Here is a 12,046-nt window from a genome sequence, read left to right as displayed (position 1 = left end):
GTGAGTTGAGGTGAGAATGCAGATCTGTTTGTGCACACCGCGGCGTCTCAGTGCGTTAGTGGACATTGATTTAAGATTGGCACTAATTTGACTTATTTTATTTAGGCCTATTTACAATTGAAAGGTGCAGTATGGAATAGTTGTGGCTCACTAGCGCAAGCACAAATAACACTGCTGGTTTAAATGTTTAATGATAAAGTGATAATGTGTTATATGAAGTGAAATTAAATCTGTGAGAGCCATCATCATCTATCCTCTCACATTCAATTTTATTATGATATTAAACCACAACATACAAACATGATCAAACTTTTATTGTGTATTCATAATTAGTTTTTCAATTGACTACTTCATTGACATCTGCACAGTCGCTTTTGTTTCAAAACGCTATTTTGAAACATTTGGTGAGTTTTGGCACTTTGGAGTTCACTGACACAGCCAGAAAAGTTGGCGAGGGTCCGCATATTCTCACGGCAGCTCAAGAGTTTGCGTCACGGCCCGCACATTCTCACGTCACGTTGATTTTATACATCCCACGTCTACGTGAAAACCAGCTTAGGTAACCTTTTTGTGCATAGGCTGCATTTGTACATGAGGCCTGTTTTAGCAAGCAGGTTTAACAAACTCTGAGCTTATCCCTGAGCTCTGAGTTGACTGAGTCTGAGGTGGGAAAGTCTGAGTTTTCAGTTCCAGATCAGCTGATCTGAATTAGTTCAATCAACTCTGAGTAGGCCTATGTTGAACCTGACCTGACTGGTCACATATGGACGCATGGTCAAGAGCCATCGTGGTCAGGTTGTAACTGGGGATCTCTTTACCGTCATTGTTCAACGCATTGGGGGAAGCCCTGTAGTGTCAGTTTTTGATGGTAAAAGTAGGTGTATGATATTTAACACGGTTGTTGGGTTGGATGGAGGTCCAGAACCCCGACTTTGAACCGGGGGACCGGGGTTCATGTCCTATGTGAAACAAAAAGTCAACATTTAAGATTTTTATGTGAGTTATGTAAATTGACATAAGTGACATTAGTTAACTTACATGTTAACTGACTTGCATAATTATTTTAACCTAAACCATGATATTTTCCTAACCTTAACCGAGTAGTTTTGTTGCTTAAACCCAACCAAGTAGTTTTTGTGCCTAAACCTAACCAAACTGCAATGTTTCACGACTTTAATAACGCCCCGTTTCAAAATGGTGATGTTTGGAAACGCTAGTGTTTTATTTTGAAAGTCTAACCAGACGTTACATATTTATTGTTGCTAACTTTACCAGAAGTTGTATATTCGTTGTTGCTAAGTGTTGCTAACTTGACCAAGGAGCCCTAAACGTCAATAAAAGGGGTACCCAGGTCGTTAAAAGGCGACGGCAAAGGGCCTTGACCAAGTCGGGAGTGAGAATGTGTTGATTAGTTAACATTAGCACTCTTCCACTGATAAGCATTAGCTAATGCTAGTGTAAGCTACTTTGTTGAGTAGAGGCTTTTATTTTGAAGTGGGGGAGAAACGGAAGTTGTGATGCTGTTCCGGTTCAACAATGTGCAAGAGATGAAGAAAAATAAATAAAGATGTCCCGTCTTGGTTCAGACAACGGAACCTCCGTGTTGTTATTTTGGTAGCCACATAAAACGTGTAGGCGAACTAATAACCGCTTGGTTACATTGGTGGCAGCGGTGGCCGTTTTGCTATGACGTCCGCCGAAGACAAAGTGTAGTTTGTGAGACTGTCGAGGTAGTTTGTGAAAGTTTCAGCTAGTTAGCTCATGTTAGCCACTGCTAACATGCGCGTAGCTTCACTTTGTACAGTGTTAGGCTAGCACGAGTCGGGGAGTTCATGCCACGGTTTCGCCAGGCGGTTGTAGTAGGTAGTGAGGGTAGGCAGGAATTAAATGCATGAAGACAATAACACGCGGCAAGACGTGGAAGCATGACGAGGACCCCCTGGACTGCAGAGAGCAGCGTAGGGAAAGGCCATTTGCAGGCAATGTGAGGATTGAACTGCCGCCGCCCTTCGCGGGAGAGGAGAAACAAAGCTTTCCCTGCTGGGCCAGGCAATATGAGGTCGCTGTGAAGGCGCTGGTCGGCGGCGTTGGAGGCGACTGTGATTACGAACTGGCGAGGATTTTGCCGACGCGACTGACCAAAGCTGCTTTTCTCTTGTGGGATAGCCTACCAGCGGCTGTTCAGGCCGACTATTCTGCAGTGAAGGAGAGGTTGCAGGAAGCATTTGGACAAAGACATTTTCTGGACTGTTTTCGGGCTAACCTCTCTGCTCGTCCACGTGCTTCAGGTGAGAGTTTGGAATTATATGCAGCAGAAATAAGCAAGCTAGTTCAAGAAGCGTTCCCTGGCTATGGTGACATAGCTCAGAAGGAGGAGAAATTTCGCAGGTTTCTGGCTGGACTTGATCCGACTTTGAGGGCCAAATGTCACTAACAGGGGGCTACTGATCTGGAAGAGGCTCTGGTCATTGCTGGCCGTTGTGAAGTGGCCAGAGAGACGTTAAAGATCGACTATGTCAACACGTGCGTACAGCAGCCCCCTGCTGGGGGTGGTGCAGCTGCTATGGTGCATTCCATATCGGATGGAGGTGGTTTGTAGAGAGCTATGGACGGACTTCATGAAGAAATGAGGGAGATGAGGATGGAAATGAGACATCTGGCAGAGGAAAATAACCGACTGAGATCCAGTGACGGGAGAGGCAGGCTGAGAACCTCCCCACCAGGACGAGAAGGTCAGTGTCAGTGTGCTTGTGGGGAGCAGGGCTGTCATTTACGTCGCCCCAGAGATGATCGGAGAGGGCGTTCACCTGACCGCGGCTGGCGTGAACGGAGAGCTGTGTGGGGACCCGAGGAAAGGTGGGATGCCCGGGTGCCCTGCAATAACCGAGCAGCCTCTCCAACGTGGCGGAGTCCCCAATCTGCTAGGGGTCCTTTTGATGAGGAACCACAGAGGAGGCGTGGAGTGCGTTTTCTCTCCCCCAAGAGGGAAGACCCAGCCAACCAGTCGGGAAAAGAGATGTAGCTGATGTTGCGGCCCAAACACCAGCTACCGTATCTACGGGCCCAATGGTGAGTGAAATATTTGTCCCCTCTACAAGCAATGCGCAGATTCGGGGCACAACAGAGCAGCGGCACACCTCATACGTGAGGGGAAACATTGAAGGCATGGAAGTCAACATGTTGGTGGACTCAGGATCAACAGAGTCGTTCATCAGTGCAGAGTTGCGCATGGCTTTTCCGGCACTGCGTAAGCGGCCTTTGAACACTGACTTTATTGCTGCTCGTGCTGTAAATGGCCAGATGCTCGACACCTTGGGCACTGTAACCGCTACTCTGCACCTGGGAGGTGAATCTTGGCAGCAGGTGTTCTATGTGCTTAGAGAGTCCACACAAGCGGGACTATTAGGCCTGGACTTTCTCGCCTCAAACCACGCCCTTTTGGATTTTGCTCGAGGCAGACTGCTACTGAAAGACACTGTAATTCCCCTTCTGAGTGCCAAAGATTTGATCCCTGAGTGTTGTAACATTTCTATTGCAACTGCTGTGACATTGCCCCCCCCTCAGCGAGAAGCTGGTGCCCGTGACTGTATCCCCGCCCGGGCCTGTGGATCAGCTCCCTGACTTTGTGGGCTACTTGGCGCCCAACCTCCAGACTAAAAGTGAGTGTGTGGTGGCTCACACAGTGACAGTGGTGAAGGACGGGGTGACCACAGCCCGCGTGTTGAATCCTACTGATAAGGACGTTATACTGCGAGAAGGCATGCATTTGGGGGATTTTTTTTCGGTGGACGACTCGGAGCTGGTGTCGCACCCAGTGGTCCCGGTGGAGACTGCCCCTGCTGTTCCGCCGACTGTGGTGCCCTTGGTGTCGCTGGAAGAATCTTCGGCCAGTCTGCAACAGAAGGCTAGTGTTTGTTGCTGGCGGAATACAAGGGGATATTTAGCACTTCAAATGGGGTGCCTGGCAAATGCACACTCGTCAGACATCACATTAAAACTTGTGATCACCCTCCCCTGCGTCAGCGTGCATACTGGACCTCGCCAGAGAAGAGGGAAGAGATGGGCCGCCAGGTGGCAGCCTTGTTAGCCAATGGGGTAATTGAGGAGAGCTGTAGTCCCTGGGCCTCACCTGTCGTCCTAGTAAGAAAGAAAAATGGTGAGTGGAGATTGACTACCGCCGCCTGAACTGCATCACTATTAAAGACTCTCACCCCCTCCCCAGAGTGGATGACACCTTGGATGCGTCACCTATCGTATTGGAGATCATCTGACCGCTGCTGGACAGGAGCAGGTGGTCCATTATGATAGACTGAAACCCTACACTCTACTGAGGCCACCGAGTTCTTCGTGTAGCCCCCCGGCTCCTCTTCATGTTCCCTCGCTGTTGGATGAGAGGCTGCTGGATGTGGGGAGTGGGGCGGAGGAGCTTCTGGCCACTGGTGGTTCTGGGACTGTTTATGTTAGAGACTCCGGTAAACCACAGCGAACTGTTTCTCGTGCCGGCAGAGTGGTGAACCGGCCGGTTCGTTTCCAGGACTTTGTCACTTATCAGTAATGGTTTTCACCTGTTAGTGCGGTTCCATGTTGCAGTGCCATAATGTACTGAGGTTATGTGGGTTAATGCATTCCCTCACTGGTGTGGTTCATTTCGCTTGGGTGTGTCGATCCGCTAGTGTGTATCAGCCACCTCTGGTATACGGTAGAGATTAGTGGGGCATACTTTGCTGGGACTGTGTTTTTTTGTGTGCGTGCCATGCATTATATTGTTTCCTGTGTCATGTCAAATTTTATGTTGGGGTGTGTTTTGGCAACCAAGTGACTGCTGCTGTTAACATGTTTGTTGTTGTTAGTGGTGTTGCTGAAACGAGGACGTTTCTTTTTGTAAGGGGGGAGGTATGTAAGCTACTTTGTTGAGTAGATGCTTTTATTTTGAAGTGGGGGAGAAACGGAATTTGTGATGCTGTTCCGGTTCAACAATGTGCAAGAGATGAAGAAAAATAAATAAAGATGTCCCGTCTTGGTTCAGACAACGGAACCTCCGTGTTGTTATTTTGGTAGCCACATAAAACGTGTAGGCGAACTAATAACCGCTCGGTTACATTAGTTTTGTGGTTAATTTAGCAATGTGCAGCGTTAGCTGCTGTAGGCGATGTTAGAGAATATTTTGAAGTGATGAACTAGTGAGGAAAGATTGTTTCCTAGAACTCCCTCACTCTTTCAGAAATAAATCTACACTCAAGTCTTTCAACAGCGTAGCCTCCACCATTCACCTACTGTAATATTCAGGGATGTACTGGGACTGAAAATTAGATCGAGAGGCATTTTATGTGAGTGCAATCCATTTTCTAATCTATGGATAATTGCCTACCCAACCCTACCTGTCCTTGTCACTATTCTGTCCCTATTCTGTTTCCATTGTCTTAATTTTTAATTCTTAATTCATATTTTTTCGGTACCACACATTTCTTTTTCCTCTTTCTTTCTTTTCAAAATATTTACCTGCTCTGTTGTGCTTGTCACACAACCTTGGGCTGAGTTCAGCCTGACAAAATGTATTGAGATCAAAATTGTCTCAGATGGAAATTAAACTCCTTAGATTGGCCAATCAGACTTCAGCAAAAACAAGGATCGGTCCAAGTTGGAAGGGGCCGCCCGTAACCCCCCTCAATATTGAAAGTAGGCTGTTGGTTTGGCCCAGTCTGATAAACACAGACAGCATTTCCTGCAGCTGATGAGCCGGCCAGCGTGGTTGCAGCTAATTTAAAGTTGAACATAAGAAATTGAAAGATAAAAACTTGCACTTGAACACCGACCATTCGGGATTGTTCCCAAACTGCCAATGGCCAGTCCGCCCCTGGTAACATTAAACATATTGCTGCGACCCGGGAGTTTTGTTGTTTTTAATTACCCAAATGACTGACCAACATTTTATCTTTAAGCCCCTGCTGTGGGGCAACAAAAACTGATGATGTTTCTATTGTGTAATTTAGTGCTTTTACATAGAGTACATCAATATCTCTGCCACTTCTAAAAAGAAGAAGAATTTAGGAATAACTGGGTTTATCTGTAGAAAAAGAAACTGCAAATGGTTCATTAAATTAAATTCCAACCAATCTGTAGCTTATGAGTACTTCAACCTTACGTTTATATATGCAATATATATGAAATAGAATTTTGAAGCAGTGGTTTACTGTTGTATATTGGGAACAGAAGTTGAAAAACAAACAAACAACAGAAACACATATTTTCTGAATTTAGGTGCAGCTAACTTCAGCTTAAATGCAAAGGCAAGATGAAAAAATTTACATTGTGCAGCATTACCAGACATTTCAGCATACATGATTTTTCTCTATGTGTCACTTAACTTTGGATCCATGTTTTATTAAAACATCTATGATTGATTTGAAATAACACACGTGTTCATATCCACAGAGACACAACTGGAGAGCTTATTGGAGGATCTGGGGTTGGAGCACCACTTCACAGAGAAGCTATCCCTGGGCACAGTCCTTCAGATTGAAGAGAGGACCATTACTGATGAGCCTGCCAAGTGTTTTTCAGATCTTCCAGGGTACTTTCTAAAGAAACTGATGATGGTTAATGTGACAGCTAGAAATGTGAAATGTACATCAGTATGTAAATCAACCTGTGAGGCTGCTTCAGGAAAGAAAGAGTTAGATCTTGATGGTCTGTTTGATAGTCTACATTCAGGTGATGTGCTAAACCCCCTTGACATAATACTGCTCTCTTTCTGTGTTCTGACGGTTTTGTACGGCAGGAAATGGCACTCAAAATGTCTATGTGTCAGTTTTCTGTGCCTCTGCTGCTTCCTAATTGTGACACAAAGCAGTGCACACTCATGCTTTGGGCGATGAGAGACATTGTTAAAAAGTACAGACCTCAGTCACTTTCAGAGTCCAAGGGTTTTATTGAAGACAGGATTGTTGTCTCTGAACTTCCAATGATATCTTTTGTGAGACTGGGTGAGTGCTCCTTGTCCAAGTCTGAGACCCTCAATAAGCTTCTGAGCAATTCTCAGCAGTACCATGACACCTTTATTCACCGTAACATGGAGTGTGGTGACAGTCGAAGGAGAATATCCAATGGATTGACTGAAGTTACTTGGTACCTTCCTTGTGGGAACAAAAACATGGATGTTTTCAGTGAGCCAGTAGCTGTAGCTAACCTTCGTGGGGACATTGCTTCATTTGAAACACAGTTTTCTTTTTTGTGTCAGACATCTGCAGCAGTGTTTGTGTTCTTTGACAATTTGGACTCTGAGTGCGAGCTGCTTATCAACCAACACCACAAGGCACAGATCTTCTTAGTGGGCAACCATCAAAGCCAGAGCTTCAGTTTAGATGCTCTAAAAAAGGTAGCAACCAAGTCGGGTTTGACTAACAGCAACATCATTTTGAAGGCTAAGCACATGAATGATGCAGACTTCATCAAACATCTGCAGAAAACCGTCAGCAATGTAGTTGAGAACACAAAGATGAAGATGGGGATTGAGCAGATGGCTGACATTGCCCTTGAATTGGGTATCTTGGTGGATGAGGACTGTGCAGAGTGCCAGACTGCCAAGAAAAATGCAGATGCCATCACTGCAGAAATTCAAGACACCCTTAAATACAAAGAAGCTCAGCTTCCCTTGCAGGGCCAAATATGGAAGGAACTGACTGTCTTAGAGAAGGAAGAATTTCGCCTTCGAAAAGTTGGGTCTGAAAACATGAAAAGTACAAAAGTAATCTTCAGGTACAGAAAAGAAAACTTCGGGAAAAACAGAACTCTTGTGACATGTCAAACGCTATGACATGTTTCATCAACGCAATATCAAGTCCAGGGATAGAGAGGAGCTATTTCCTGAAATGGATGCGAATGAACCTCGATAACCTGTCTCGAGAAAAACTGTCTGGCCTCAGGGAGCAGTACAAAAAGAAATGCGAAAATTCTGAGAACAAAGAGGAGATCAAAGAAATTGACAGGCAACTTTCCAACAGCTCACTGGGGACTGAACACTTCTTCCGTGAAATGGGTCAGATCTATGAAGCTTCAGTTTCCCTTCCAGAAACAGACCCATCACGTCAACAATTACAGCATCTTCCCAAACTATGTGCTGAATTGATGCTTGATGGATTTCCCCTTGAGCTTGTAGATGGAGATGCATCCAACATACCTCTCAGATGGGTGAGTGACGTTCTCTCTCAGCTCAATGACTTGGTGTCTCCTAAGAGCAAGATACTGGTAGTCACAGTTCTTGGAGTTCAGAGCACAGGAAAGTCCACTCTCCTCAACACCATGTTTGGAGTGCAGTTTGCAGTCAGCAGTGGTCGATGCACTCGAGGTGTGTTTATGTTGCTGATCAGAATCAATGAAGATGTCAAAAAAGAACTCAACTGTGACTTCATGGTGATCATTGACACTGAGGGCTTAAAGTCACCAGAGCTTGCTCAACTGGACAATAGCCATGAGCACGACAACGAGCTTGCAACACTTGTTGTGGGGCTGAGTGATATCACCATCATCAATATTGCAATGGAGAATTCAACAGAAATGAAGGACATCCTACAAATAGTTGTGCATGCTTTTCTCAGGATGAAAGAGGTGGGCAAAAAGCCCAAATGTCAGTTTGTTCACCAGAATGTGTCAGATGTTTCAGCCCATGACAAGAACTTACGAGACAGGAAACTGCTCTTGCAGCAGCTAAACGAGATGACCCAGGCAGCAGCCAAGATGGAAAAGAAAGAGGAGAACAAGAGCTTCACTGATGTGATGGAGTACAGTCCTGACACTGGGAACTGGTACATTCCTGGACTCTGGAATGGAAACCCACCAATGGCACCAGTCAATGCAGGGTACAGTGAGGCCGTTTATGAGCTCAAGAAGAACATCATCCAAATTTTGGGAAGGTGTGAGTCATCTGCTAATAATATCATGGAGTTTACAGAGTGGATGGAAAGCCTGTGGAATGCAGTAAAGCATGAAAACTTCATCTTCAGTTTCAGAAACAGCCTAGTGGCTGATGCATACATGAGGCTGTGCACAGAGTTCAACAAATGGGAATGGGAATTCAAAAAAGAAATGTACACATGGGTTACAAATGCTGAAACAAGAATTTCAAATTTTGGCACAGTTGCTGTGAAATCTGAGTTATCTGACATGAAAGAACTTCTCACTCTTTTGAAAAGTGAAGCTTGCACAGAGCTGACTAAATGGGAGACAAAAATTCTTGGAAATTTAAAACAGTACTTTGAGCAAACAGAGGGTCATGTGTATCTAGTTGAAGGATACAGAGAGGAATTCTCAATCAGTGCAAAGAGCCTTCGTCGAGAAATGGAGAGCTCTGTATATAATCAGCTCACAGCAGCAACTGACATCAGACAGGGAATGACAGAACTTGACAGAATCAAGAAAAACCACACAAAAGAATTAGAGGGGAGAGTGCGTCAGCTGATTGAGGAATGTCGGGGGGAAAAAGTCCAGATGTCAGACAAAGAACTAGATCAAGAATTTGATAAGATGTGGAGAAGTATGGTGAATGAACTATCTTTTCCTCAACAGAAGGCCACAAATGTCTTCACAAATGTGGACCACTTCCTCAGGGATAATCTATCACGTAAGGGGAGTCGTGTATGTCAATTATTAAGTCAAAAAAGGCTGAAAGATTGTGGACTGATGCCTTTCAAATATACAGTGGAAGGATTTTGCAACCAGTTAAAACACAAAGCCTGCAAGTGGTTCAACATTAAAGATCATGTAATGGCTTCACAGAACATGGCTGACAGCATCATAGATGCTTGCACACAGTTTGTGACTGAAAAAATGGAAAGGAAAAACAATTACCATGACACTTACATCCAGGAGATCCTACACATGATTGATGAGCGGCTGCAGAACAGTCAGAGTGTTAAGACCACTGAGTTTGAAGTTTCTCTAAAACAGCACATCTGTGGAGTTGCAGCCAGACAGTTTCAGAAAATGCATGAAGATTTCATACATGCTAATGATCCCTACGAATGTCTGAATCAAAACAAAGAAAAGTTTTGTGCTGATTTCAAAGATGTGTTCCATGAACGAGACCAGTGCCAGAAGAAGGCAGAAGAATTCACAAGCCGCTGCTTGAGGCCTGCAGTCGAAGACTTTGTCAACCGTTCATTGGGTCCTGATATTATTGGTGAAATGCTGACAAGGTTCCAGTTCAGCACACGAATGTTCTTCCAGTATTCAGTTTTACTGGATCTGCTCTCAAAGGATGACTTTGAAAACTATAAGAGCTACATTTGCTCCTATGAGGATCATGTAAAGAAATGGACACACAAACAAATAGAGGAACACTTTTCAAAGGGTGATAAAGTTTTTGAGTTTGAGGATCGACATGTTCTGTCAAGTATCAGCAGCATAAATGATGCTATCAACAAAGCTAAAACAGAAAAGAGTGGTAACGTGAAGACATTTGTTGAAGATGTCTGCCAAGAACTTGGTGATAAACTGGTCATTTCCCAGTATGCTCTTGGTGCTTTCATGTTCATGAACAATGCCGACCAGGAACAGTTTGCTCACTGGCTCACTGAGTGTGTGAAGGACATGGCACAGGCTCTTACAGAGAAGTTTAAAACAGAAACCATCCAAATGAAACTGAAAAATCTTCATGTGAAGCCCCAGAACGAGCTTTTCACCCAGGTGATTGGATGTGGGCAACAGTGTCCATTCTGCAAAGCTCCTTGTGACGCAGGAGCAAGTAAACATGGAGAGCACTTTGCTAAACTACATCGTCCAGAGGGTCTGGGTAGATTCAGGGTGGGATGGGACAAAAAAACTTGTCATTGACATATGCTCGTCCTTGGTGAACAGTGAGGCACGTTTTTGCTGTGATGCTACAAAAGGTGAATGGCACCCTTACAAGGACTACAGAGAAATTTTCCCAGACTGGATAATCCAGTCAGATGTAAGCTTAGAGGCATCAGACTACTGGAAATATGTACTGGCAAAGTTCAACAAGGAGTTTGCTGAAGCATATAATGCAGAGCCTGCTGATATTCCTGAAATTTGGAAAACAATCACACATAAACAAGCAGAAGCGAGCCTCAAAGAGTCGTTTAACATGAAGTGAGAGAACACATGCTTTGTGGTTACAGAGGTGCACATATTACATTCATCCTCCTCGTGGTATTTAAATCTCACTTGTTTTATACGATATAGTAACATGCTGTATACAAGATGACAGGGCTGAAGATTTTACCAGTACACACAGAGATTTGCCAGCTTATAAATGGGAAATATAAGAAAATCTGACTGGTGTTCACCTTTACCTGAGATGGCATTTAACATGTTTCATAAAAATAATGCTTTAACTCTATATTTAGGATCATGAGGATATTTCTAAATACTTTTGGAGACATTGAGTCAAAGTACAGGGCCACACCTAGACAAACAACCAGTTACACTCACACCTAAGGACAATTTAGGGTCACCAATTAACCTAGTGTGCATGACTTTGGATGGTGGGAGAACCCGCAACCTTCTTGCTGTGAGGCCACATTGCCATCCACTGGACCACCGTGCTGCCCTATCTTATTAAATATGATGTGCAATTGTGTACTTGGAATTTGTTTTTTTTTTCTGTGAAGTATCTGATGCAAAATACTTACATTTTCAATGAACTAAGAGATCATTCTGTACGCTACACATGATTTTTTAAAATCTAATTTAGCATAATTTGTGATTTTGTTAACTCAGAATTTGGGATCCCTTTTTTAATTTCAAGAGTGAAAAATTCATTCATTCCATATGTGGTGTTGTCAACATGTACACATTACTTCCTTGTGTTAACTGATTCAATAAAGAGAAAAAAATCAGCAGACTGGCTATGAATGTCTTTAATGTTTCTCAGATCAGAATCACAGCATACATTTTTATAGATTTACTATACTTTTTAAAATAATAATCTTTTTTGAATTCCATTATTTAACATTTTTCTTCATCTCAAGTCTTGGGTTTCTAAATTCAACAAAGAATGTAAAAACAAGACAACAGGTGCAACTTCTCA

The 12,046-nt window shown here is 43.9% G+C and overlaps 1 pseudogene; it reads left to right on the top strand.

Moving 5' to 3' along the window:
• Positions 1–11,858, top strand: part of LOC119912878 — a 35,260-nt pseudogene extending 23,402 nt beyond the window's left edge.
• Positions 11,859–12,046: the final 188 nt, after the last annotated feature.

This window comes from Micropterus salmoides, unplaced genomic scaffold (assembly GCF_014851395.1).
Source record: "Micropterus salmoides isolate LMB-PRFRI ecotype aquatic unplaced genomic scaffold, ASM1485139v1 Ms_hic_scaffold_2, whole genome shotgun sequence".
In the NCBI taxonomy this organism is placed as follows: Eukaryota; Metazoa; Chordata; class Actinopteri; order Centrarchiformes; family Centrarchidae; genus Micropterus; species Micropterus salmoides.
The sequence above is the reverse complement of the archived record's forward strand: the minus strand, read 5'-3'. Positions and strand labels throughout refer to the sequence as shown.